This window comes from Carettochelys insculpta, chromosome 1, assembly GCF_033958435.1.
Source record: "Carettochelys insculpta isolate YL-2023 chromosome 1, ASM3395843v1, whole genome shotgun sequence".
Classification (NCBI taxonomy): Eukaryota; Metazoa; Chordata; order Testudines; family Carettochelyidae; genus Carettochelys; species Carettochelys insculpta.
The window spans coordinates 358,434,457-358,461,689 of record NC_134137.1 but is presented as its reverse complement, the minus strand read 5'-3'; the positions used below and the strand labels follow the sequence as shown (position 1 = coordinate 358,461,689).

Here is a 27,233-nt window from a genome sequence, read left to right as displayed (position 1 = left end):
GTATATATATATATATATAAATTTAAGGCTCCTGCTAAACATTTTGGGTGCATCAACACTAGCAAGTGCATTTGAAAGTGGGATTGGAAGACCGAGTTCTTTTGAAAGAAGCCACGGAGCATCTACGCTGACACGGCGCTCTTTCAAAATTAACTTTGAATGAACTCCCCCGTTCGTTCAAAGTCGGTCTTCTGCTCCCAGGATGGGAAAAGCGCCCTCCTTCGAAAGACAATTTCGGAAGAGGGCAAGTGTAGATGCTTCGCAGCCCGCTTTTTCAAAAGAGCGGGTCCTCCATGGCCACAATCAGCTGGCGGGCGGCGGCGCCACGCACAGCACAAGTGGAGCTCTATAGCTCCAGCATCCGGCTGCGTTTCAGGATGCAGGCTCCCAGAAGCCCTCAGGTAGGAATCTGAGAGCTTGCCAGCAGCAGGGAGCCCATGCTGCCTCGCACACAGCTCCCAGTTGCGAAGAGCTGGGGGAAGCCGCAGCACCTCCGGCACCATGGCCAGCAGTTGGGACTCCCACCCACCGCAGGGGCCATCCAGGGACCGGGGAGCGTCTGCCCAGGAGGGGAGCCAGCCCCGCAAGCATCAGGCCTCCTCCTGGACCGAGGCCAAGCTGCAGGACCTCCTCACCCTGTGGGAAGATGAGGAGGTCTTGCAGCAGACAGGGGTCCGGCGCTGGAACGCCACAATGTTCAAGTGCCTGGCCAAGGGCCTCACCAGCCAGGGTCACCCCACTTGGACCCCAGACCAGGTGAGGTCCAAGGTCAAGGAGCTCCAGCAGGCGTACTGCTGGGCCCGGGACACGGCCAGGCAATCAGGGATAGTGCCCACCAGCTGCCCCTACTACCAGGACCTCGACCACCTCCTTGGGCCCAAGGAGGCGGGACCCCTGGTCGCGTACCTGGAAACCACCAACCCCCTGACTGAGCTGATGGGGACGGAGGGGGAGGACTGGCCCAGACCACTGGCCACCCACAGGTGCCCCCAATGGATCCAGGACACGAGCGATGACAAGGGCTTAAGTGAGGGGGCCCTCACCATCAATGTCCCCTCAGGCCCATCCAGCCTGGCCCCCTCCAGCCATGCCTATCCTGAGTTCCTGGAGGGACCCACAGGTATGTACCGTGCATGCTGGTGATCACAGGGCTGGAGGAGGCGGCACACAGTCCCACCCAGGTTGGCCACAGCCCACCCACAAAGACATCAGCCCCAGGGCACAGGCAGGCCAAAAGGCCCCACCGCCCCGGCCTTACAGGGCTGACATGTGGCACCCAGCACCATGTGGGCTGGACAGTACCATGGGCCACCAGGCTGTGGAGGGACCGAGGGAAGCAGAGGAAAGCCAGTGCCCCCACAACCCAGATGGTGAACTCCGGATGCTGTCCCTGCAGGACTTCCAGGATGGGGTGGGTGGGATAGGGGAGGGTTCAGGGGGTCCCTCACCAGGACTAATGGCCTGTTCCTCTCCCCTTTTGTCTCCACAACTCCAACAGCCAGCAGCCGGATCAGCCCTGCAATGGGCCTGGGAAGCCCCACCACCAAGGGTGAGGGGGAGTGGCCCAGACCTCGAATGGAGACAGTGCGGCATCATCACCAGTTCCTCTGCCGACACCAGCAGGCCGGGGAGGAGGAGGCAGGGGACACGGCCCACACGTCCGCCCTCAGGGAGCTGATGGGCGTCATGCGGGAGTGGCTTGCCATGGAGCAGCAGGCATGGGACTGGGTGGAGTCTAACTTGGACGGCCTCACCCAGGCCATGGTCGGCCATCTGGCCCCTGCTGCCACTTCATTGCTGGTCACTCCCACACCCTCACCCCTCGTTGCCCCCGCACCATCCCCCACACACCCCCTCACCCATGTATCCCCTCCCCTTCCTTCCAGCGGATCCCCCCTTCCACAGTCCCACAGCCCCCTGCCTTCCCCACAATGCCCCCCCCGAGGAGGCTGACCTGGAGGCCCTGCTCCCTCCCCCATAGCCAGCCTCATCCATCTGGCCCACACCCTGCTGGCCAGGTGGAGGCCGAGCCTCCAGCCCCCCCCATGCCAAGCCCCTACCTCTCTGTGCAACCAGCCCTGGCCCAGCCCCAGCAGGGCCCCCGGACATGTGGAGGAAGGGGTGGGCACGGGTGACGGGGCTCCTGTCCTTCAAGCACCATGGAGGGGTGAGGCCCCCACCCCGGCACCCCATTCAGCCTCTCCCCTCCCATGAAAATAGTTCTCCCTGTTCGCCCTCCCCCCATGTAAATAGCTCTCCCCATTCACCGCCTCTGCACACGTGTATATAGTTTCGCCTAGATAATGAGGGGCTCAGTTTTTTCATATAGTAAACAGTTTATTTTTATGGTTTACCCTGTGTCCCCCATGCAGGGGTGTGTGTGTGTGTGTGTGTGTGTGTGTGCAGAGTGCAGGTGGGGGGGGGAGTGTGCAGGGTGTGGAGGGGTTACTGTGGCCCCCACTGAAAGGCCTGGTGCAGGACCTCCCTTGCACACACCCCGTCCTGCTGGGCCTGGTGGCACAGGGCAGCAGGGGGCTGTTTGTACCCTTATCCCGCCTCAGCGGCCCACCCCTGCATATAGGGCTTGTGTTTTGCCTCCACCAGGTTATGGAGGGTGCAGCAGGCCCTGACCACCACTGGCACGCTGGGGAGGCCCACCTCCAGCCTAGTGCAGAAGGATCTAAAATGCCCCTTGAGGCGGCTGAATGCCTGCTCCACGGTGTTCCAGGAGCAGTTCAGCCGCTCGTTAAAAAGGTCCTGGCTCAGCTGGGTGTGCCCGGTGTATGTCCGCATCAGCCAGGCCTGCAGGGGTAGTCCGTGTCCGCCATGAGACAGGGTGGCATTGTCATGTTGCTGATGGGGAGCTCCCGCCAGGGGAAGAAGGTCCCCTCGGCCATACAACGTCGCAACCCTGAGTTCCTGAAGATCCTCGCGTCATGTGTGCAGCCGGACCAGCCAACGTAGATGTCCTAGAACTGGCCATTGGCATCAACCCGGGCCTGCAGGACCACCAAGTGGTAGCCTTTGCAATTCATGTAGGCCCCACGTCTGTGCTCTGGGGCCCAGATGGTGATGTGGGTGCCATCCAGGGCCCTGAAGCAGTTGGAGAAATCCAGCTCCTGGAGTCCCCGGATGGCATTGTCCAGGTCCCCAGCGTGAACCAGCTGCCTCAGGAGCACCTTGTTGATTTCCTGGACAACCTGCAGGGCATAGGGGGGCATGCTCATGAGAGTGGGTTGGGGTGCAGCTTGTCTGTCCATGACCATCCCCATCCCTGCCCCTCTCCCCGGGGTGCCCACCCTTCTCTCAACGGTGCACGTCACCAGGCTGCCCCCTGCCCCACACATGCAGTCTAGGTGTGAGCTGGGCACAGCTTACCTCGATGAGGACGGCCCCAGTGGTGGCTTTGCCCACCCTGAACTGGTGTCCGATGGATTGGTAACTGTCCGGGGTGGCCAGCTTCCATAGAGCAATGGCCACCCTTTTGTGCAGAGGGTTTTGTGCAGCTCAGTTTTGCCTTTTTTATGTGTCTTTTCCTATTTTGTTGTCTCAGAGCTTGCTTATACCATGGTCCAGAAGATAAGCAATATAACCTAATAATAGGGCATTTTTTTTTCTTATCATCCACTCCCATGATACTTAAAAGTGCCACAATGTTGCCAAAGAGTATTTCTGACATCCTGGCATTTCAATATTGTGAGTTCCCGAGTGCATTCAGCTTCCAAATACATATTTTCAACAAAATAAATCAAACTCCTTTCCTTAACTATTCTCCATGGAATCCAGCACTGTTGACTCTGTACACATTACATTTCAATGCATAGAAGAGAATTTGTGACTTCAAGTGTGTCAGACTGTTTGTTTAACCATGCAAATATTAACAGCCTTTATGAAGTTTTGTCTCTGCATCAATCCCAGAATGTCACAGCTGACCCACAAAAGCCAGAAGTTAATTGTTTGTGTTCTGCATTATAAAACAGCCAAGAGCACCACTATCAGGATATGCCCAGACTAGAGCAATCTGTGGACAGATGTTTCTGTTGGAAGAGGTCTTCTGACAAAACTGCTGTTGACAGACTACAGCCAGACACCAAAGTGGACTGCTCTTTCGATCCCACTCTACCAACAGAGAGCAGCCAGACTGTCCAGCTATTCTCTCAACAGAATGGCCACTGGAACCCCATCCTAGAGGGTCACATGTCTAGTAATCCCTTGCGGGAGCCAGAGCAAGGGACGCCCACCAGCACATGTTCCCTGCCCGTGCTGAGGCTTGCCTATCTCCGAAAGGGACAGCACAGCTGCTACAGCAAGGCTCACACATTTTCTGAGTATCGGAGGGGTAGCCGTGCTAGTCTGGATCTGTAACAGCAACGAAGGGTCCTGTGGCACCTTATAGACTAACAGAAAAGTTTTGAGCATGAGCTTTCGTGAGCGCAGACTCATCTGATGCATCAGATGCTGGTCTATGAATCTGATGAAGTGAGTCTGTGTTCACGAAAGCCCATGCTCAAAACTTTTCTGTTAGTCTATAAGGTGCCACAGGACCCTTCATTGCTGTTACATTTTCTGAGAGAGATGCAGCACTTTCAAGGGAGCCAGAGCAGCCTCCAGGCTTGTGCTCACTCCACCCAGAGGTGCTTCAGAGTCTGCTGAACCTGATCATGGCTGTCCTCCTCCTCCTCTCCAGGGAGGGTGACCCTGCCACACACTATTGCTGCTGCATGGACCATCCTGTGCTCCCCCAGCCCTGAGTGCTCAGGCAGATCTTGAGGCACAACACCAGTTCTGACTGGTGGGACTGGCTCATCATGGGGCAGTGGGGTGACCAGCAGTGGCTCCAGAACTTCCACATGTGGAAGGACATCTTTTTGGAGCTCTGTGCCTGGCTTGCCCCTGCCCTCCATATACAGGACACCCTGCTGCAGCCTGCCGTCCCTGTGGAGAAGCAGCTTGCCAACACACTGTGGAAGCTCACCACCCCTGACAGCTACCTCTCCACCAGAAACCAGTTTGGCATGGGGAAATCCACCACTGGGGTCAAACTCATGGAAGTAGGGCCCTCTCAGGCTGCAGGCCCTGCACAGGGGGTCCCACCCAAGGGGGACCCTTGGGAAGCTGGGTCAGGGGCGCAAGGGGTGGGGTGGGAAGATAGGAGCTCCACACCCAGGGGAACATTCCATCCCACCCTCACACAGCCCTGCTGCTGTGGGGGTGGCATATGGGAGGGCGCCCAGAGAGCTTGAGGGGAAGGGGCAGGAAAAGGAAGGGGAGTCCTATGGGGTCCAGGGGCTCTCTCCTTTAGTCCCTGATGTGTGTGTTTGGTCCCTCCCCTTGCAGATCATAACAGTCCTGATGTGGAAGGTCATCCGTCTGGCAGATGTGGACACAGTCATGGCTGTATTTGCTATTCTGGGGATCTCCAACTGCTTCAGGGCTATGGACGGGACCCACATCCCCATCCACACCCTGGACCACAGTGCGGCCAAGTATGTCAACCACCTCCACCCCAGGAGGAAAGCCATAAGGGATATTCCTCCATCATGCTGCAGGCCCTGGTCAACCACCATGGACAGTTCCTCAATATTTATGTCGGATGGTTAGGCAGGGTACATGATGCTCAAGTGTTTCACAACTCTGATCTGTGCTGGAGGATGGAGGCAGACACCTTCATTCCCCACTGGGAGCTGGCAGTTGGGGATATACACATGCCACTGTGCATCATGGGGGATGTGGCCTACCCCCTCCTGCCCTGGCTCATGAAGCCCTACACCAGACAGCTGGACCTGAGCCAGGATCTCTTTAATGGCCAACTCAAACGGGCATGGATGCAGGCCAAGTGCACCTTTGGCTGACTGGAGGCATGCTTCAGGTGCCTCCACACCTGCCAATTTTGGTGGCATGTTGTGTCCTCCACAACATTGTGGGGCGGAAGGGCAAGACCTTCCTCCTGGGGTGGGGGTCAGATTCTATCTGTGGCTATAAGCAGCTAGGCACAGCTCCGATTCACCAAGCCCATAGGTACATGCTGCGAATCTGTGAGGCCCTAAGGGACAGCTTCTCCCACGGCCCCCCAGTGAGCTTCCCCAGGGCACCCCCCGGTGGGTGCCTTGGGCCCACGGCCCTACCCTGTCCCCACCACAATCCATCCCTTTGCCCCCTCCTCAAACCTTCCCCAATGAAAAGAGACACATGGTTGGTGAGCAAACAACTTTTTTACTTAAACATAAACACGTTAAAATAAATGTTGCAATAAACAAACTATGTACAAAGTGTGAAAACAATTAACTATGTACAGTGGTGGGGCTTGAGATGGGGGTGGGGGTATCAGAACTTGGACAGGGTGGTTGGGACAAGGGTGGGAAGGTATGAGTCCATGGAGGGGGTTGGAGGCCATGACCCTGTGGGGAAACAGGACCTTGAGCCACATCAGGTTTGGGAGCACCTCCTACCACAGGTTCAAGGTCTCTGTCAGGGCAGGGTTGGGGATCACAAACACAGGGAGGTATGGAAGCAGTGGGGCTGTAGCAGGATTTGGGTCAGTAGAGGGAGCAGGAATTCCTGGGGAGAAGAGGGTTAGGCAGGGTGGATGGAGCAGGCATGGCCCTCATTCACTGCCAAAATTTGAGGATGGCTGAGGATGGCTGATGGGCGCAGGGTAGTGGGGGTGGGTGCAGGGGCAAGGGGAGCAGTGGTGTGGGGAGCAGCAAGGAATGGCAGGGGCAATGTGGATAGCTGCTGTGGGTGGCTGAGCCAACAGGTCCCTCCAGATGCTGATGGTGGTGTCAAAGTGGTATATCAGTTGGTACCACAACCATGACCACCATTCACCACCCTGCACCCACCACTCCTGGTCGTCCAAGGTTAGTTGAATACATAGTAATCTATATGTGAAAATTTGAATTCAGTTATGGTACGAGGACTAAAAACAAAATATACACGTTTCACTTTCTCAGCATCTTTGAGAAAGATACATAGGGAGATATGTTAGTCTATAACAGGTGTCAGCAACCGTTCCAAGGGGGAGTGCTATAATATGACCTTTATGTAGGATCCAAGTGCCGGTGATTCTTTTTTAAAGTCTCGTAAGGGCCCTGCACTCCATGGAAGCACTGTCCCATGCTCCAGGGGAGACCCCAGCTAGGGCCCCGTAGCACAGCCTCCAGCCCCAGCCCATGATGGAGCAGAGACAATGTGGTGGGATGGGGACTGCACATCAGGGAATCCACAGTGCGAGCCCTGTGCTCCCTATGCTCCCGCCTCCTCCTATGCCACCTGGGGAGAGGAGGGAAGGGGCTGGCTCTGGTGCCTGGCCCTGCACTCCCACCCCACATGCTGCATGGGGAGGAGGCATGAAGCCAGAGCTCCTGCCATGTGCCACTGAAAAATCAGCCTGCGTGCTGAGAGGGGCATGTGTGCCAAGGGTTGCCGACCCCAGTCTAGAATTAACAGTTCACTTATCTATAAATGAAGATATTTATCGAGTCTGAAAATTGAGGCATATTGTAGGCAAGACTGAACTGATGTGAAAGATATTAAATATTGTTGTTTGTTTTGCAGTGGCACCTCTTCTGTTCTATACCAGTTCTTTCACTGTTCTGATCATTGTAGTACCTCAATGCCTTTCTATGAGATGTTACTAATGACTGATTTCTCCCATGAAGCTAGGGGCCATCTGGATTAAGGCTTCATTGTTAGCTACTGTACAGCTGTGTAACAACAATTCTGTAGAGCTTATGAAAACAAAAAGCAGTCAAGCAGCACTTTAAAGACTAGCAAAATAGTTTATTAGGTGAGCTTTCGTGGGACAGACCCACTTCTTCAGACCACAGCCAGACCAGAACAGACTCAATATTTAAGGCACAGAGAGCCAAAAACAGTAGGCAAGGAGGACAAATCAGAAAAAAGATAATCAAGGTGAGCAAATCAGAGAGTGGAGGGGTGGGGGGGAAGGTCAAGAATTTGATTGAGCCAAGTATGCAGACAAGCCCCTATAGTGACTCAGAAAGTTCCCATCACGATTTAAACCATGTGTTAATGTGCCCAATTTGAATATAAAAGCCAGCTCAGCTGCTTCTCTTTGAAGAGCGGTGTGAAAGTTTTTTTTTCAGTAACACACATACCTTTAGGTCATTAATAGCATGCCCCAGTCCATTAAAATGTTGACTAACTGGTTTGTGGATCTGGAGTGTTTTGATGTCTGTTTTGTGCCCATTAACCCTTTGTCTAAGGGAGTTAGAAGTCTGTCCAATATACAAAGCATCTGGGCATTGTTGGCACATGATGGCATATATGATGTTAGTAGAGGATCATGAGAAAGTGCCCGTGATTCTGTGAGTAACCTGGTTAGGTCCAGTGATGGTATTTCCAGAGAAGATATGTGGACAAAGCTGGCAGCGGGCTTTGTTGCAGGGAAAGGTTCCAGGACTGGTATTCCTGGGGTATAGACTGTGGCTGTTAGTGAGGATCCTCATGAGGTTGGGAGGTTGTCTGTAGGAGAGAACAGGCAAGTCACCCAGGGCCTTCTGGAGTGTGGCATCCTGATTAAGGATAGGTTGTAGGTCTTTAATAATTCGTTGCAGTGGTCTGAGTTGGGGGCTGTAGGTGACGACCAGTGGTGTTCTGTTCTTGGCTTTTTTGGGCCGATCTTGGAGTAGCTGGTCTCTGGGTATTCATCTGGCCCTGTCGATTAGTTTTTTTACTTCTCCTGGTGGGTAATTCAGGTTTATGAATATTTGGTAAAGTTCTTGTAGTTTTTGGTCTCTGTCAGTTGGATCAGAGCAAATGTGATTGTACCTAAGAGCTTGACTGTAAGCAATGGATCTAGTCATGTGTGCAGGATGGAAACTAGAAGGGTGTAGATAAGGATAGCGATCAGTAGGATTTCAGTACAGTGTGGTACTGATCAGGCCATCCTTGATTAGTACTGAAGTGTCCAGGAAATGTATCTCTTGCATGTTGAAATCGAGGCATAAGTTGATGGTGGGGTGTAGATTGTTAAAGTCTCTGTGGAATTCTTCTAGAGCCTCTGTACCATGGGTCCAAATCTGTCAATGACTTAAAGGTATGCGTGGTACTGAAGAAGAATTATCGCACCGTTCTGGAAAGGAAACAGCTGAGCTGGCTTTTATATTCAAATTCAGCACATTAACACACGGTTTAAATCATGGTGGGAACTTTCTGAGTCACTATAGGGGCTCATCTGCATACTTCGCTTTATCTAATTCTTGACCTTCCCCCCCACCCCTCCACTCTCTGATTTGCTCACCTTGATTATCTTTTTCTGATTTGTCCTCCTTGCTTACTGTTCTTGGTCCTCTGTGCCTTAAATATTGAGTCTGTTCTGGTCTGGCTATGGTCTGAAGAAGTGGGTCTGTCCCACGAAAGCTCACCTAATAAACTATTTTGCTAGTCTTTAAAGTGCTACTTGACTGCTTTTTGTTTTGATAGTGTATAGACTAGCACGGTTTCCTCTCTGTTACTGTAGAGCTTATGGTGTAAGTACATAGGCCACGTATAGGAAATCTCTTTTTAAAAACTGAAGGCAAAACACCAACTCAGCTTTAATTACCCAAGAACTGTATGTGGAAAAATAAAAGCATGTTCTTGGCAAGGTGGACCGCTGAGTAGTCCTGCTGGGTGTGTTTCATTTTGTAGGTGTTGCAGGCTTTCCTTCAGCTCTCCCTCTTCTATGCAGTCCATGCATAAGGTGAAAAAATGCACCCAAAGCCTCTCTGTGAGGTCACTGGAGTCTACCTGCATCATTCTCTTTGCATTATTAAGGTAAACAGCTGTTAGTACACCACTAGTCTCAGTGGGTGTTGTTCATGTTTTTTGAAATGGGCAGCTGCACCTTGTGGGCTATCTCGTGTTGAGATTGGTGCTGTGATTCCTCTACACCTTGTTTTGAGGCTGTGCAAGCCCCTGTTCAGGTGTGTGACTTCAGAGAAGGTCTCTCTGCTCCTCCTCTCTAAGTCACACAGAGACAGTCAAAACAAAAAGAGACACAGAGACAGACAGTATGTGGCTCCTGATACTGGTTTGGATTACAGCGATCCAAACTTGGCAAATCATTTCTTGTTACATTTCACTCACTTTCCACTTCCTGTTCTGCATTAAGTAATTGTATCCTGTTTACAACCTTTACAATTTATTCTATGTTACCAATGGTTGCTGCAAGGAGAAAAGGAAAACAAAAGTAACTTAAAATATCCTTCTTTTAAGCTGTTGTATTCATAAGATACTAACAAAATTCCTGGATCTACACTCACAGCTGCATATGTCCTAGATAATCACTCATTCCATTAGTAGTAGGTGAATCCATTGTAGAAATGCATGATGCGTCAATGCTGTGTTCACAGATGTTTCTTGGTAAGGCTCCAATCCTGCAAAATGAACATATAGGCAAATTTTTGCATCAATACACAATGGGGCTTCAAGCATGGGTCTCCTTGAAGTGTCAAGATAATAGGGACTACAGCTGTTACAACATGGTCAAGTCCTGTTGTGAGGGAACCTACCTCTGAATCCCCTGGGTCGCTAAGATCCCTGGGTTGGCACAGTGACTGTTCCTAGCTGTGGGTCATTCCGATGCATCTCCTCGGGGGCACACTGCTTTTGTGACACCCCTCTTGGCAGTGGGACCCATAGGCCAGTTGCTTGGGCCCTCAGCCTGCAAGGCCCCAGAGTTGCTTAGATACGTTTATCCCAGAAGCCTCCTGGGTAGATGTGCTCTGATTTCTCTAGTTACACCCTTTGAGGACCATGTGACAGCTAAAACAAGGACCAACAGGCTTTGTAAAGGAACTTTTAAAATACACATACACTTTACTCACAGCACGCAGACAGTGACAGATCTAGACAAAGAAACCAATGCCCATACACAGTCCCCTTTCAAAGTGAACCTAACCCTCCATTTGGTTCCAAGATTTGTCCGTGTTCAGGCTAGCTGGAGCCTCCCTTTCCTTTCCTATAGCAAGTCACCCTTGAATGCAGTAGTTTGCTCCTTGCACGTGGATAGTTGGCTCCTGCTTATAAACACAGTTGTGCCATAAGTTGCAGTGCGAAACCCCACGTCTCAGTTAAGCTAGCAGCAAGTCAATAGTCCTTGGTAGCCATCCTGATGCCCTGGCCTATGTTAGCTCTCTTCAGAGGGAGAAAACCTCCCTGCTCCCCTTTGCAGGCCTTGCTGTACATCACAATAAGGACAAAAGAGTGGTCAGATATAAAATGTGGTTTCTACTCCACAATGCAGGTTACAATCGCAAATGAGACAAAACAGAATGAAATTCACAATTTGATGCAGACCTATCCCCCAAACCATCACAACAATGATCGGATTTGGTGTTTTGTTTCCAGTCCCAGCTTCTGCTTGCTGTGGGCTAATTTTGAAAGCCACAAATGAGAAATGAAATGAAGACAATTATGGGACTATTAGTAACATAACTCATATTGAATCAGTAATAGCCCTGGTGACGAGAAAATGCAAAATTCCATCCTTGATGTGCTGACTTTGACTTCAGTGATGTTACACCAGGGAATTTGATACACAGACACAATTTTCAAAAGAGGCCGAATGGTGTTTGGAAATGGATACGTCATATTTGTAGACATCTCCATGTCTTGCATATTTCATTGCCAATCTTGGTATTCAAATATGGGTTCTCAGCATAACATTTATGTGGATCCTTAGATCACGGGGTCCAGAGTAGTTCTGTGCACTTCCCACCATTTTTTTATCTGGGAAGACACAAGTGCAACTTTAGAATTAAACAGTATGGCTACATCTACACAGCGTGCTGCTGCCAGCAGGGTCATGCAAAGGAGGGCACTCAACAATGCAAATGAGGCACTCGTTTACAAATCATGTGCCTCATTTGCACACTCACTTGTGATTGCTGTCCCAGCAGAGGCTTCAGTTGCCACAAAACAAGCCATGTAAACAGGGTCCGTAGACCAAGACCCCGTATGTCGACAGCCTCTTACCCCTCATTTTTGTCTGGGATAAGGGGCTGTCGACAAGGGGGGTTTTGGTCAACAGACGCCCACCTACACAGCTTGTTTTGTGGAGACTGAAGCTTCTGCTGGGACAGCAATCATGCAAGAGTATGCAAATAAGGTGTGCGATTTGTAAATAAGCACCTGTAGCCAGACAGAGCCCCCCTGCACCTTTTGCTATACTCCATCTTGTTTTCCTTAGGTGGTTCAGGCACAAAAGGGTTAAAAGGAACGGCCCTGTCTTGGAATGCCCGAGAGCGCATATGTGCTTATCTCCTAGCACAAGTCTTTGATGCTCCGGAGTAAGAGCCAGACTGACCCTGAATGGGCCAAAACCAGACAACAAAGAACAACGGACTAACAGACTGCCAGGGCCTCGGGCTGCCCTTGACTGGTACCGGTGATACCAGTGATTAATACGCCCACTTGGTCCCAGATGCAGGAATCTCTGGACTATTAAGAAAAAATGCCCTAAATTGTTAAATTGTCTCCACCTCACAGGTGCTAACTAAGCCCTTGAACTCCCCATGAGAACCAGCATCATGGGATGATTTAATTCAATTGGCACCCTTTTAGATAAGGAAGAAGCATACATGACCCAAGAGGTATAAGAGGAGGGTCTGGCAGACCCCTTTTTGAGCTCCAATTACCTTTGCCTGCTGGACAAGAGGGTTATTGTCTCCCGAGGTCCCAGGGGACGCCCATCTCCTCAAAAAAAAGGGAAAAAGACTTCTTTCCAAGGGGTTGAGAGAAGACTCTGGCCATGCCACGTTGGTAACGCAGGGGTGAGAATAAGACCTGCCAGGTATTTTACCTTTTGCTTTTGCGCGCATTTAACAAGTGTAGCTCTATGAATTAAAGTGTATGCTAGCTACTTGTAATCAAAGTATAAACCTTGTAACCTTGTAACCACAAGAGCTTAACTAGTTAGTTAAATAAACAAAGTAATTGATTAAGTGGTAACCTGACTCCTCCTGTTACTATGCAAATCCAACACAAAACAAAGAGCCCAGCTGCTTTTCAGCTGTAACAGCCTGGTCACGGGTGAAATGTGCTGAGAGCCTAGCGTTGAGTCGTGCTGCCTCCACGGAGCAGGCTCTTGGGGCACCCGTCAGCCAACCCTGGCTGCCCGCTGTGAAGGGATTTTATCCCAGCAGTTAAAGTCTCAGGTGTAGGAGGTCTCAGTGCAACCTTGGGGCACCCATCAGCCAACTCTGGCTGCCCACTGCGAAGGAACTCTCTTCTAGCAGTAAAAGACTCGGGTGTTTAGGACCCTGGGGCATCCGTCAGCCTGCCCGGGCTGCCCACTGCGAAGGGACTCTGTCCTAGCAGTTGAAATCTTGGATGAAAACAAGGGCATAGTTGGTATTTCACCTGACCATTGGCTAACAGCACCACATCTGCATTGTTAAGTGCCCTCATTGCATGACCCTGCTGGCAGCAGCACACCATGTAGACATAGCCCATGTGTTAAGTATAGTTCATTATGAATTTTTGGTTGGTTGATTTTGCAGAGTAGACATCAGTAGTAAAATTAAGCAACTAATGTTGACCAATTTGTTATGGTTAGTGTAGTGGGTCAGTATGGCCTCCTGCAGACCCGGAGGCCGGGGAAGTTATGCAGAGGCCCTGGTGGGCAGGGCCGGAGTCAGGAGACCAGAGGCCCGCCCCTCAGAGGGCGGGGCCAAGGGCTAGAAGAGCCAAAGGCGGGACTCGGGAGCCATTCAGTGCTGGGCCTCCGGGCAGGGAGGACGTGCCTGCACGAGCTCCCCGGGGCCAAAGGGAGAGGGCCTGCGGCCGCCCGGCCAGGCCAGAGGAACAGGCCCCCAGAGGCTCCACGCAACCCCGGGTCCGGATGCCCCAAGGAGACTACCCGGACTTCCCGGACCTACCAGGACCTTCCCACCGGTGGAGACCCCCTGCCGTGGAAAAGGCCCCGGGAGCAGGCTGCCCCCGAGCCCTGGCGGATCCCTACACCACTCAGACCCAGGACCGACCTGCATCTCCTGTATTGCCACCGCCTGACTACCCTAACGACGTGGTCATGGACGATTGGCTGGAGCCCCCACAGGTGGATGACCCAGAGGAGACCGACCTAGGAGGACCCCTCGACCAGATGGACTGGGGACTGCCGCCAACAGAGGGTGAGGTAGGAAGTGGCCCGGGGAACGTCGCTCAGGAACCAATGGCAGTGTGTTGCGGTCTGGATCCCCACTGCCGGGGTTGCATGTGAGCGACCCCCAGGGCCCCGGGCCGGGTCGCAGTGGAGTGGGAGGGCCTGCGACCCCCTACCCCCCTCCCTGACAGGGCCAGCCCCCGCTGAGCCTGTCTGTAGACCCTTGTGTTGCTGCCCCGCCCCAAACTGAGGGCTGGGCCGGTGTTTATCCTTGTGAACTGCTGCCCCGCCCTGGACTGAGGGCTGGGCCCAGAGCTATATAACTCTTGGGAACTGCTGCCCCGCCCTGGACTGGGGGCTGGGCCCAGAACTATATAACTCTTGTGAACTGCTGCCCTGCCCTGGACGGAGGGCTGGGGCCTGTACGGGGGTAGCGGTGACTGCCCGAACTGAGTGCGGGCTGGTACCCTAACCCCCTCCTTTGTTGCCGCCCGCCCTAGACCCAGGGGCTGGGCGTCACGGGACTTGCCACAGTTAGTCAGAGACAGATAAGACAGCATTTCTGTGGGTGCTTTACTGCCTTATACAATTAGTCACCTGCAGAATAAATCTAAAGTTTCTTCAGGCCATACTCAATAAAATTCATTTGAGTTCACTGAAGGTTTTATGAACCAAATGCTTTGGGGTTTCAATAGAGGCATATTGTCATTTTTGTTTGTTTATTTGTTTTCATCAATCTATCTTATCTGGTGAGATGACAGAAGATGGACACATAATGTGGTTTAACCTCCAGATAGCTGGAGCGAACTCTGCTCCTTAACCTTCCCATCGTTCTGTATTGCATTAGTAAATAACCGGTGGCAAAACCCATATTTCTAGCTACTTTCTCTGCCAGTGTCCTGGGGAATAAAATGAAACATTTCTGTGCTTTACAAGTACCGCTGCTAAGTGCTAACATCTCTAAGTGCTTTCAGAATGTCTGTAGTAACAGCAAAATGATAAAAATGTTCTATTTATAGTCCTGCACTCCACTCTGCCACTTTTAGCTATTAGTGTAGCAATGCTATTTACAGTATTATTCAGCATCACAACCTCTTCTCCCACAGGAGGGGAGGAGTGGGCAAGGAAGGGGAAAAAAATCTCTCTACCCAGCGCTCTCCCTCTCTCTGGCACTGCTAATCTTTTTCCCTCTCCTTCTTGTTTCCTCCCTAAGCTCTTTTCTACTCTCCACCTTAGTGAGCTAATTAGCTTTGTAGCTCTTATCAGCCCAGTCAGATCTCATAATTAGCCACTTCTTTCCTCAATCAGGCCTCTCTTCAAGGGCGCTAATTGGAGTTATAGCAGCAGTTCCCAACCTTTTCCAGACAGGGACCCATTGTGACAATGGTGATCCAAAGTAATCCAAAAACTGGGAGGGGGGGCGGAGAGTCAGTGCTGTAACTAGCAAATTTCATGCCCGAGGCAAGAATATAAAATTGCACTGCCTCATGTTTCTATATTCATAGTAGTTATTTCATAGAAAAGGGGAAATAAAATAATAATACTACATTTACAGCAGTTAGTCAGAGCTGTGGTGATGGAAAGATACATCCCCAAGATGCTCCCCCCCCAGCTTAAACTCCACAATCAGGGGCTAGGGGAGTCACACTCAGGGGCTGAAATTAAATACAGCTATGTATTGTATTAAGTGTTTGTTCACAGGTGGTGCAAAAATATTAGAAACAAATACACATTCAAAAAAATAAGTAAAGTTTAGTATTTTACAGAACAGAAATTGCACCTGAACTTAAATTAATGGGACGGTTGAGCTTGCATTTGCTTTGCTAATTGTTGTATCCTCTGAATTGTTGTAGCGAGTGCACATCGAAGATCATCTTCCACATTTAATTTATTTCGACACTCGGTTTTAATTGTAAGCAGATGTGAGAAGCTTGACTTACACAAGAACGTATTTGGAAATGGAAGTAAAATTCTCAAAACAACTTCTGACAAAAGTGGGTAATTCACTCCATGTCTGATCCAAAACTACTTATTTGGCCTGGTTGAAAACTCTGCTTTTATCTCTTTGCTGTTGATCATATCGATAAATTGCTCCTGGGCGAGTTCAGGTGCATCGCAAACATCCACACTGACAGGATTTGTTGCAAGAGCAAATAACCTTTCATCTGTATCTGGAAAATATCAGAATGGCTCATGACTTAAATGTCTCAAATGCTCCTGTATCAATCGCAAATCGTAGTTAATATTCAAGTCATTTGTACTTTCTTCAAGAAAGGTTGCGAGGGTTGGAAACATATAGATTTTGTTTACATCAATTTTAGAAATCCATAACTGGGATTTCATTCTGAAGGATTTTATTTTCTCCAATAATCCGATAATTGTAAAATTTGGTCCTTGAAGCGTGACACATTTAAATCATTTAGTAGTCCAAAAATGTCTGCTAGGTATGCTATTTTATACAAACTCTTATTTTCTGTAAACAAATATTCAAACTCCCTTTTGTTTTGTGACACGAATGTTTTAAGTTCATTTCATAACTCAAACACCCGATTTAGAACATTGCCTTTGGACAGCCACCAAAGTGTGAAACAATAATACTTCATGCAAAGAACCTCGTTCCAAACAAAAGTTGTGAAACATGCAAGTGCTGAGTGCGCTGCACTTAATACAATTTACAGCTTTATTAACGTCATTAAGTGCCTGGTTCAAAGAAGTTGGTAAAGTTTTAGTTGCTCATACTTGCCGAGGAGCGAAACAGTGTGTTCCCATTACTTTTGGAGAAACGTTTTTAACCAGGGTTTGGAATCCAGACTTGCCACCAAGCATAGCAGAACCCCCATCTGCACAAATGCCACACAAGTTTTTCCATTCTAAGGAATGTCCTTCAAAGAAAATATTCAAGACCTTGAATGTGTCTTGTGCAGTGGGTGTAGTTTCCAGCGGTTTGCAGAACAAAAATTCTTTTTACATATTCATTTTTAATATACCGTACATATACCATCAGTTGTGCAAGATTACACACATCAGTTGTCTCATCGAGCTGCATACTAAATAATCCTTCAAGAGAATTTTTAATGTCTTTAATGACTTGAGATTTGATATCATTAAACATGTCAGTTTTTCTACACTTAATTGTATTATTGGACACGGATAAAGGCTGCAGCTTTTTCAAAGCATCTGAACCTACCAAAAGGCAGATAATCTCCTTGGTACATGGAAATATTAGATTCTCAGCTACAGTATGTGCTTTTTTAGCTTTCACAATTTTCAATGCTACAATGTATGAGGCTTCGATGGCAGCTAAGTTTTGCTGCTGAGAAGACCTATCAACATCAGTCCAGCATCTCTTGACACCTTCTGCTTTTTGTTTAAAAAAATTCACAGCCCTGCTCTTAAATTGATGGTGTTTAGTATTGAAATGACATTGCAATTTATTTGGTTTCAGCAATTCATTGGAAAGAACTTCTATGCATACGACACATTGCAGCCTTTCCACTCCTGCTGTCATTATCGAAGTAAATCCACGCTTGATGTATTTGTCAACATACTTACTTTTTGTTGAAGTCATTTTTTCAAATAAAGGGCAAAATGAAATTTACAATCCCTCGCTGTATTGATAACAAAAACACATGCACGCTGTAAGATTGCGTCAAGCAAACACCAGATAGCTGCTTTACTAAATCTCAGGCATACATTATGATTACATTGTGCCCGATTTATGGCATCACACATATTGGTTGCTATTTACACAGTGCCCAGTGGTGCAGTTAAGTAACATTTTATTAAATAGTCCAGAGCTATAACTAGCTAATTTTGCACTTGAGGCAAGAACATAAAATTGCATCCCCTCATATATGTATTCATAGTAGTTATTTCCTAGAAAAATGGAAAATACATTGACAACGTACTGCTTTCACTGGCTGGGAGGGGGAACTGTGTCTGGTTCTCCCCACTCACTGGCAGAAGGGGTTTGTGGCGGGGCCATGCAGAAAGCAGGGGAGGGCAGGAGGTGGGTGTGCTGACAGCAGGGCTGTAACAAGGGTGAGGCAACCAAGGCACTTGCCTCGGGCACACAGCTGAGGGGGTACAGAACAGGACAGGCAGAGAGCTCCCCGCCTCCTGATGGAGCTTGCTTGTGAACAGCTGCCACACCCTCCCTGCCTATTTCAGGGCAGGGAGATAGGAGCATCAGCTGTGAGAAGCCAGTGGCTGGAAGCCAGGTGGAGCACAGAGCCCTGACTAGCGATCACCAGCAGCAGGAACCCTGGCTGGGGGTGGGGAGGAACCCCCACCCTCTGTGGCTTGAACCCAGCCCGGACACTGGCCAGCCTGGAAGGGTGAGGCCATGCCACCCACTGGAACAGGGGACACTAAGGAGTCTGGGGATGGTCAGGGGCTGGGGAGAATAACCTGGGTTGGGAGCTGGGCTTGACTCCTTGAGGGGTGGAGAAGCTGTGGAAGGCAGTGGAAGGGCCAGGGCTCTGGGGAGAAGGGGCAGGGCTAGCACATACCTTCCCTAGCTGGGCTTTCACCCACCACCCATGGAAAGGACTATCTTACTATGTATTTGTACAGTGCCTAACCATGGGATCTTCATCTGTTGAAGTATTCAGGCGTTACCATAATATTAAGTTTACAAGCTAGGGCTCTGATGCCATTGGGCTACACCTGTACAACTATTCATGCCTACGCCACTAGAGGATTGGGTCATATTTAAAGTGTACAACAAATGGATGTGACAATGACATCTGCCAACACTTGCACACAAAACACCCTGTAGGTTTTAATTTGCACCTGTACTCAGACATGCCTGGGTGTGCTACTCCATTCATTCGTCCCAAGCACAGCACCCAGCATTCATTCCACACCCACTCTGATTCCATCCACATGGTCATAATGCACATTTCTCACTCCACCCCCTCCAGCTCCTCATCAATCCAACCACTCATTCTGCAGCTGTGTACGTAGCTGACCCCGGCAGCTGGAATGTGGCTGGGAAAGAGCCCTTGCTGGGGCAGGGGTAAGACCCCCACCCACCTCCATGGCTGCAAGCCATCTGGGGAAGAGCCCTTGCCGGCAGAGGCAGCCGCAAGAGCCCCGGCTGGGGCTGGGGGAACCCCTCGAACCCTGTCTGTGGCTGCAAGCTGGCTGGGAAAGAGCCCTGGCTGGGGCAGGGTGAGATCACCCCACCTCCACACCTGGAAGCCAGCTGGGGAAGAGCCCTGGCCAGTAGAGGCAGCCGCAGGAGCCCCAGCCAGGGCTGGGGAGCCTCCCAACCCTCCTCCACAGCTGCAAGCAGGCTGGGGCAGAGTCCTGGCCAGCAGAGGCAGCTACAGGAGCCTAGGCCAGGGTGGGGAGCACTCCCAATCCTCCTCTGCAGCTGCAAGCCGGCTGGGAAAGAGTCCCAGCCAGTAGAGGCAGCTGCGGGAGCCCCAGCTGAGGGGAAACCCCCGGCCTCTGTGGCTTGAAGCTAGGTGGGGCAGAGCGCTGGCTGCTGGAGCTAGCCGTGGGAACTCTGCTGGGAGCCAGGCAGCTGAGCCCTCCCTCCTAACCTCAGACCCAGGCCCCTACCTTACCTGAGTTGGGCGCTGCTCCTGAGGTATGCAGTTCTCTGCCCTGCAGCTGAAATGGTTCTCAATGTCATTGATTGGCTTAACTGACTGATGGCTGTTAATCCAATAAGAAGTTGAGAACCACTTCAGGAGTGTATAGCTCTTCAGAGCCACCTGTGGAGCCGCCCAGCCCAGGCAGCCACCCTTTTCAAATGTAACCACCACCCATAGGTTGAGAAACCCTGAGTCACAGGGATCAGAGTGCTGGTTCCCTGCTTTCTGTAACAGTAGAGCCAGACTTCCATGATCCCAGAACCACATCAGCATTTCTAATACTCTATCACTGTCTATTAACCTTTTGGTTTTCCTGCAGTTTATTCTTATTTTATAAAAAGCTGATGCAGCTGCTAATAAAATATTACACAGGATGCATTAATCAATATTCAAAATTTAGTACTTACAAAGTCTAATCTCAATATCACATCCAGCTATTGCAGACTGACATCAAAGGCAGAGCAGAATCACACCCATGAACATATACATTTACTGTGGAATATGAATGCAGAAAAACAGTGACAGTAATTCAATAACTGAAAAGCCATAAAGTGCTGTTTCACACCTACCTGTTCTTGCCACTAGATAGCAGCATGGCTCTTCAGTATTCTGACTGTGTTACACACCGGGCTAAACCCAAGAGCTCCTATCCAATATATTACTACTTACTTAAATCTCTCCTTAAGGTTTCTTTAAGATCTCTGGGGAAAGCTGTAGTATGGCATATGGTAAATACAGAAAGCAGTCAGGGGTGCCATTTACTTGCTTTTGTTGAACACTGTGAACTATGAAAAGACCTGCCTATACAGAGGTGGAGAGTCAGAATAACTCCACTGATTTTAATGAACAGTAACAGAGGTAGCCGTGTTAGTCTGTACTCCAACAAAACAGCAGAAATGTAGCACTTTAAAGACTAGCAAAATGATTTATTTGGTGATGAGCTTTTGTGGGACAGACCTACTTCTTCAGATCAATTTAATGAAGTTACTCTAGCTTTACACTGGCAGGCTGAGGGCACGCTTTGGCCTTGGGGATGTTACAGACTAATTTTCCAAGAAGAGGAGCAAATATTATGGCAAAGAATGCAGTGAATTCATTCACTACCTCTCACACTTTACAATGACAGCACGGCTGCCTGTACTTGATTGCTGGATTTATAACACTTCTTTTTGTAAAGGGACTGCTTCTATCAGCAGCACTGGAGTCCAAGCGTGTACCAAAAATGTGGCTTGGGATGATGCACTGCTAGGCCAGTAGCAAGTGTTGAATGCCTTGCTTTGATTGATCCATACAGTACAACTCACATGCTCAGCTCCTGCTAGACGTTTTGATGTAAATCTTACTTTATTTAACAAACATAGGTGCTAAAAATAAACTTAAGAGGTGAAAGGGGCCTGGTCTTTTTTTTCTTGCCCATGAAATAAAACTGAAATTCTTGTTAATACAAAAATAAGGATCTCTGCCTTGCAATGCTATTTAAAAATGCTCGCTGATGTGACGCAGGCTATGATTCACATATTGAACTTACTTAAATGGGTATTAAAAAAACCCTTCCAGAATAAAAAAAATGTGCCAGCAACAATTACAAAGGGGCATGAACTGACGGACAAAATTCTGGCAAGGGGAGTTTGGAAGCTCATGTTTGATCCATTTTATTACCTCTGAGGAAAAAAAATAGCTGGAAAACAGGCCCTTGCTCCAACAGAAGCCAAACCAATTTATAAAAGTAGGTAAAAATCAAGCTCCCTCTTAGCTGGAAGGCAGAGTTTGTTTTGAGCTGCCTCCTTCACTAATGTGTATCTGGGTACCCAAAGGACCTGAATACATTCAGGTCTCTCAATGTTAGGGTACAACTGAACATCTCAGGGTTTCTTTGTTTATTTAAGAGGTTTTGGGGGAGGGAGGGTGAACACTGCTAGAGGGAGCTATCAGAATCCTGGCAAGCCATGTGGAGGTCTGCTGACCTGAATTTGTAGGGCTATTTTATTCGAGCTCAGTGATCTGACCAGATTAAGACTACAGAATTAGAGAACACAGTGAGTGCAATGTTGTGTGCAGACTCTTAGGATACGTGACAAGACATTCAGACTGAGGACAATACCAACATTTCAAGATCTTCATTAAAATAAATGGAAGAGTAATCAAAGCTCTGATCAGAAGCCACATAGTAGTAATAACAGTTCTATGATCCCTGGTGGTAATTTTCCTTTTCTAACAGGCTACATAAACATGCATACTCACACGCTTCCTTGGAAAGCTAGTAGTGGGAGACAGAGGACAAGCCTGATGTCTGGTGGGCCCAGTGAATTCAGTGGTCCAGGCTCATCTAGCCAAGCTGGTGAAGATCAGGGTCGAATGTTGAGGAGCTAAACTGTACTGCAGAAGCTGAGTTGACAGCTTAACAGAAGACAATTAAGAGAAAGAGTGCCCGCTCTGCATGGTGGTTTGCCCTCTCACACAGTCCTGACACTGCCCTAAATAGTCATATCCATGTCTACCTTTCTATGCCCAAATCTTATTTCCTCACCCAGATAAATATTTGGGTATGCTTGCTCTATAAGCTAACAGTATGACATAGTGCTACCATATTTATACATATCAGTATTGATTATCTCAGCCTCAAAACCATGACCTTTGGCCGAGATCGTACTTTGATATTTTGCTGTATACCTTGTGGTTACCAGTATGGTCCACAATTGTGGTGAACCTATTCAGTTCTCTGTTCAGTTCTCCGGTCAGTTCCCCAAAGTCAAAAGGGGTAACCAATAGGCAATTTATAGGACCACAGAATAGTAGAACTGGAAGGAACCTTAAGAGGTCATCCAATCCAGTCGCCTGCACTCATGGAAGAGCCAAGCACCATCTAGATAATCACTGACAGATGGTTATCTAACCTGCTCTTAAATATCTCCAAGGATGGACAACTTCCCTAGGCAATGTATTCCAGCACTTAACCACCCTGGTAGGTGGATTTTTTTAACATCCAACCTAAACCTCCTTTGTTGCAATTTAAGCACATTGCTTCTTATCCTACACTCAGAGGTTAAGGATAATAGTATTTCTCCCTCTTCCTTGTAACAACCTTCTAGGTACTTGAAAGCTGTTATCATATCCTCTCTCAGTCTTCTCTTTTCGAAGCTAAACAAAACTATTACTTCAACCATCCCTCATAGCTCATGTTTTCTCGACCTTTAATCACTTTGTTACACTTCTTTGAACCTTCTCCAATTTCTCTACATCTTTCTTGAAATGTGGTTCCTGTAACTGGACACAATATTCCTGCTGAGGCCTAATCAGCACAGAGTAGAGTGGAAGAATTACTTCTCATGTCTTGCTTATAACACTCCTGGTAATCTACCCCAGAATCATGGGGTTTTTTTTCCATCAAAAAGGTGTCATGCTGTTAACTCATATCTATGACAAAGATTATGAATACTTATGCTCACTTGCTCTAGCTCCTCACGCAGGATACAGGCCCATAGGTTTCTTGTGTTACATCCAAGTCTAATGAAGTAATGTGTACTATAATGGAGTGATTCAGTGCAAAACCTAAACTGAGAAAATAATATAATCAAGCACATGAATGAAGAAAACAGATTACATAATACAGCAAACTAGCAGGCTAGCCTCATGGCCTACGAGTCAAAAGTTGGAACAGAGTTGACTGTTTAAAGGATAGAATGGAGATTTTAACATACGAGCTAGGAAAAGGGAGAGTCCAGTACATTAGAGGGTGACTGAGAGCAGCAGATGCAGGATACAAGTGAAAGCCTGGCCTTTCCCTTTTTGTGGAAGGATTCCTGAGAAGATATAAAAGCTTCCTCATTCCCTGTTTACAGGAGCCTGTGATTCTGCTGGTGCTTCTCTCTACTGGAATTTGTGCAACTGTACCACAGCGTCAGTACTATTTCTTCTCACGTGTGATTCCCTTGTGGGGTTCTCCTGCACCCACATGCTCATTTGTATAAAGCATCAAGGAAAGTCTTAATTTGGGCCTTCCTATATTGCAAAGCACCATTACTGTAGTGCAGAGGTTCTCAGGCTGATCCACACAATCCTGGCTACTCCTCCATATTTCAACTAAAAGAAGCTAAAATGTAATCGTATATTTTCCCAGTACTACTTCTCTGGATAAAAAATTGCTGTAGCTGCTGCAGTGGTGTTGTGAAATTCTTAGTGGCAGAGGAGTTTGTTTGTTCATGCTTTTCTGAATAGGATGAAGTAGTAGGCTTCTCTATATTAAGATGTATGCTCCACACTATGGAAAAGCATGAATTCTCTTGCTGAATAATCTGCAACAGCCGGTTTAGGCTGAGATTTTATCAGCCAGAGGTCAGAAAAGGTAACTGTGCCAGACCAAACCTCCTCTTAGTGAAGAGATATTTAGAGTTTGGTGTATGTCAAGGCTCTGTGCATATAAAACTTGGCTTTTATTCTACATTAAGGCCCCTTAGTTTTTGCCATAATTTGGGAAACAAGACTCCTTTGCCTATTTATTTGAGCTGTGCAGGAAATATTTTTACCCATCCTGTGAATCTGAGATTCTGAGAGTGTTTCCAATCCTGAACTGGAATGAAAAAAATCACAATCTCAATTTTTGTAAAGTGAAAATCCAGATTTTGTAATGATTAATTCAAAGGTATTCTTAATTTCAACTTTTTAAAAACCCTATAACTACCTCATTTTTATGCAACACAAAGATATTCCAAACCAGAAAACCAACATTTTAAATTCAATATCAAAACTTTGTTTAAAAAAAAAAAACTCTTAGAGAAATATGTTGAAACTAGCCTTTTCCCACACAAAAAGTTGTGGTTTTGTGTAAGCAGCATTTTCTAATTTAAAAGCAGTGAATCAAGAAATTCCCAGCCATCTCTGCTGCTTAAATCTGATGGCAATATCGCCCATAACAGAGTTACATGGATGTAAGTGCAATTGGAGTATCAAGGATACAGTTTCCATTGCTGATTTCAGTATTTCTCTCCACACAGTAATTACACACTGTAAGACGTTTCTCCTAATTTCCCTTACGGTAAGCCTTTCTGAAGATTCAATACATGATTTGTTGCTCACAAGTCTACTATCTCCTTGAATAGCTCTGAGGCATTCTTTTTCTGTACTCTGAGTTTTATGTTCTGTTGTGGTCTGTCTTTGTCTCCTATTTTTTCTAATGAAAAGGATGCTCATATCCCTGTCCTTTCATCATACCTACATTATGAAAAAAGGCCTATTCAACCCATCTAGGTCAGACGATCGCCTAGCTGGTGCTGAAATAAGTGAAAAATAGATATGAGCTTCATTCAGGCCTTTCTTTCATCTTGGATTATTATATACAGCACATATTTTTACCATTTGGTTACTACAGCCAGTTCAAAAAGCAAAAACAAGGAAAGAAAAAGTTTCAAAATTGTTTTCATTTTTCAAAGTTTGAAGGTGGCTGATCTTTCAATTTGATTTGTTTTTCTATTTTTTAGATCAAAAAGAAGTCCTGTGGCACCTTATAGACTAACAGAGTTTTTGGAGTATAAGCTCTCACAGGCAAAGACCCGCTTCATCATCTGTAAGGTGCTGCAGGGCTTCTCACTGTTTTTGCGGATGCAGACTAACACAGCTACCCCTCTGATATTTTTTTTAAATGTTCAGAAATACTAGGAACCAGCTTCATACAGGATTTCAGCCATTTTGAAAAGGAAAGGAAAAAAATATACAGTAAGAAGAAATTAAGCCAATACATTTAGATCCATTCTTATAAGCATTTCAAGAACTCAGGCCCTGCTATACCAGAAAGAACCAACCTGTTGTGAAGGGAACTTCTCCTTTAGAAATATATTACCTGTGACCCTCAGATGAGCAGTTCTATTCTATCCATCTGAACATAGCATGGCAAGGGCCCTTCTTACCCTGGCCACTACTTGCATAAGTCTCTGACCCCTTTCCCCTGAGGTTTTGTAAAGTGTCTCTGGTAGGAAGGCCAGCCCCTCCTCCTGGGACTCCCTCCCCTGCTGTTTCTGAGCTAGAGTTAGTCTGTCTCCCTCTTAGGCTTCTGCTCTCGTCCTCGTCCTCGTCCTCGTCCCTCTTCTTCCCCTCTCCAGTCCCCAACCATCTGACTGTGGAGGGCTTTTAAAAGCCTGTGTCAAGCCAGCAGAGGAGTCAGCTGGCCCCAATCTGCCTGAGCCAACTCCCTCACAGCTGCTTATAATTTCCCTGCTGCCCTCTGCTTGTATTTAGCAGGTCTTTCTCCCTTTTCAGACTGCCATTCTCCTATGGCCCTCTGGCCTGACCCTGCCACAGTAACTGCTCACACATACACACTATACAGTTCATTTAAGTATACATAATTTAGACAATCCTAAGAAACACACAAATATCTCCAAAGTGTGGAGTCACTCCAAGTGTGGAAATTAGGGACTCCATCGAGCCCTTATCTGCAGAGGGATTCGTATAGCAATAAGTAGTGCATTTGCACAGAAAAAGGCTAGAAAAGCACGTTAAATTTAAAAGAATCACATTATTTCTCATGCTATTATAACAAAGGGCCTTGACAGTTAGAAGTGGCCCAGGCCTCTCTGGACCTCTGAGGGGGCCTGGGTTTGATTTCTGCAGTGAAGCCAAGTTTTATGAATGTCTCCAAGGCTTAATTTGCATCTGGAGTGACAGTATTTTTGTTTTGGTATGGTTTGGTCTGGGTTTTTTTGGAAACTCCAAGGCAGTATGATCCATCGGAACTGATGACACACCTCTTCATGATTCATCCTTGAAAGTTTTTGTTTCTAATAACAGTGATTCTCTAAAACTGCAGAAAATGAGCAGCTGTCCTCAATGTCGCCTGCTGAAATTCTTTGTGTGGCTGACCAGCGTCATAGCCTTAGGCAGGCTTGGAATGAATGCCTACTAAGTGATGCACTGCTGCTTTCACTAACGAAACGTGTTAACCTTGAACATCTTTACACAGATGTTGTGTGTGAAAATCCAGGAGAAACTGAACTTCACACAATTAGAAAGCAGTTTTGGAATGCTCTTGTTAAGCACTCCCTGAAGTCAATATTGTGATCTACTTCTTTTTATACAAAAGGAATCTGATACATTTTTTTCAGAGAGAAAGCTCCTGGTACACACCTTTTGCATGGGTCACACAGAAAGCAAAGCTACAGTTGGTCACAATGAAATGAACTGCCCCAGGCTGACTGAATTGGAGGTGTGGGCTAATGGGTTCCGGTCATTGTATGATGAACTCCTTTGCGTTGCTGAACGCTGTAAGAATCTGACAGGCAAGGGACTGACAGCCATGCTGTAAGCATCAACAGCCATGGGCATGTGAGGTTACTTGCAGAGATGTAACTGAGTTTGTAAAGATGTGTGGAGCCAGGCTCACCTTGGTTTCTATAATGGAGGAAGTATTAATTTCAGATAGTGATTGCTGCTTGGATCAAATGCATTCAGAAATCTCTACACACCATTGAAGAATGTGATTCCCTGAGATGAGGCCTACCTGGGAAAATATCTACAGAAAATATTAA

The 27,233-nt window shown here is 47.8% G+C and overlaps 1 pseudogene; it reads left to right on the top strand.

Annotated features, from left to right (window-relative positions):
• Positions 1-293: 293 nt before the first annotated feature.
• Positions 294-27,233, top strand: LOC142019705 (F-box/LRR-repeat protein 3 pseudogene; annotated as a pseudogene).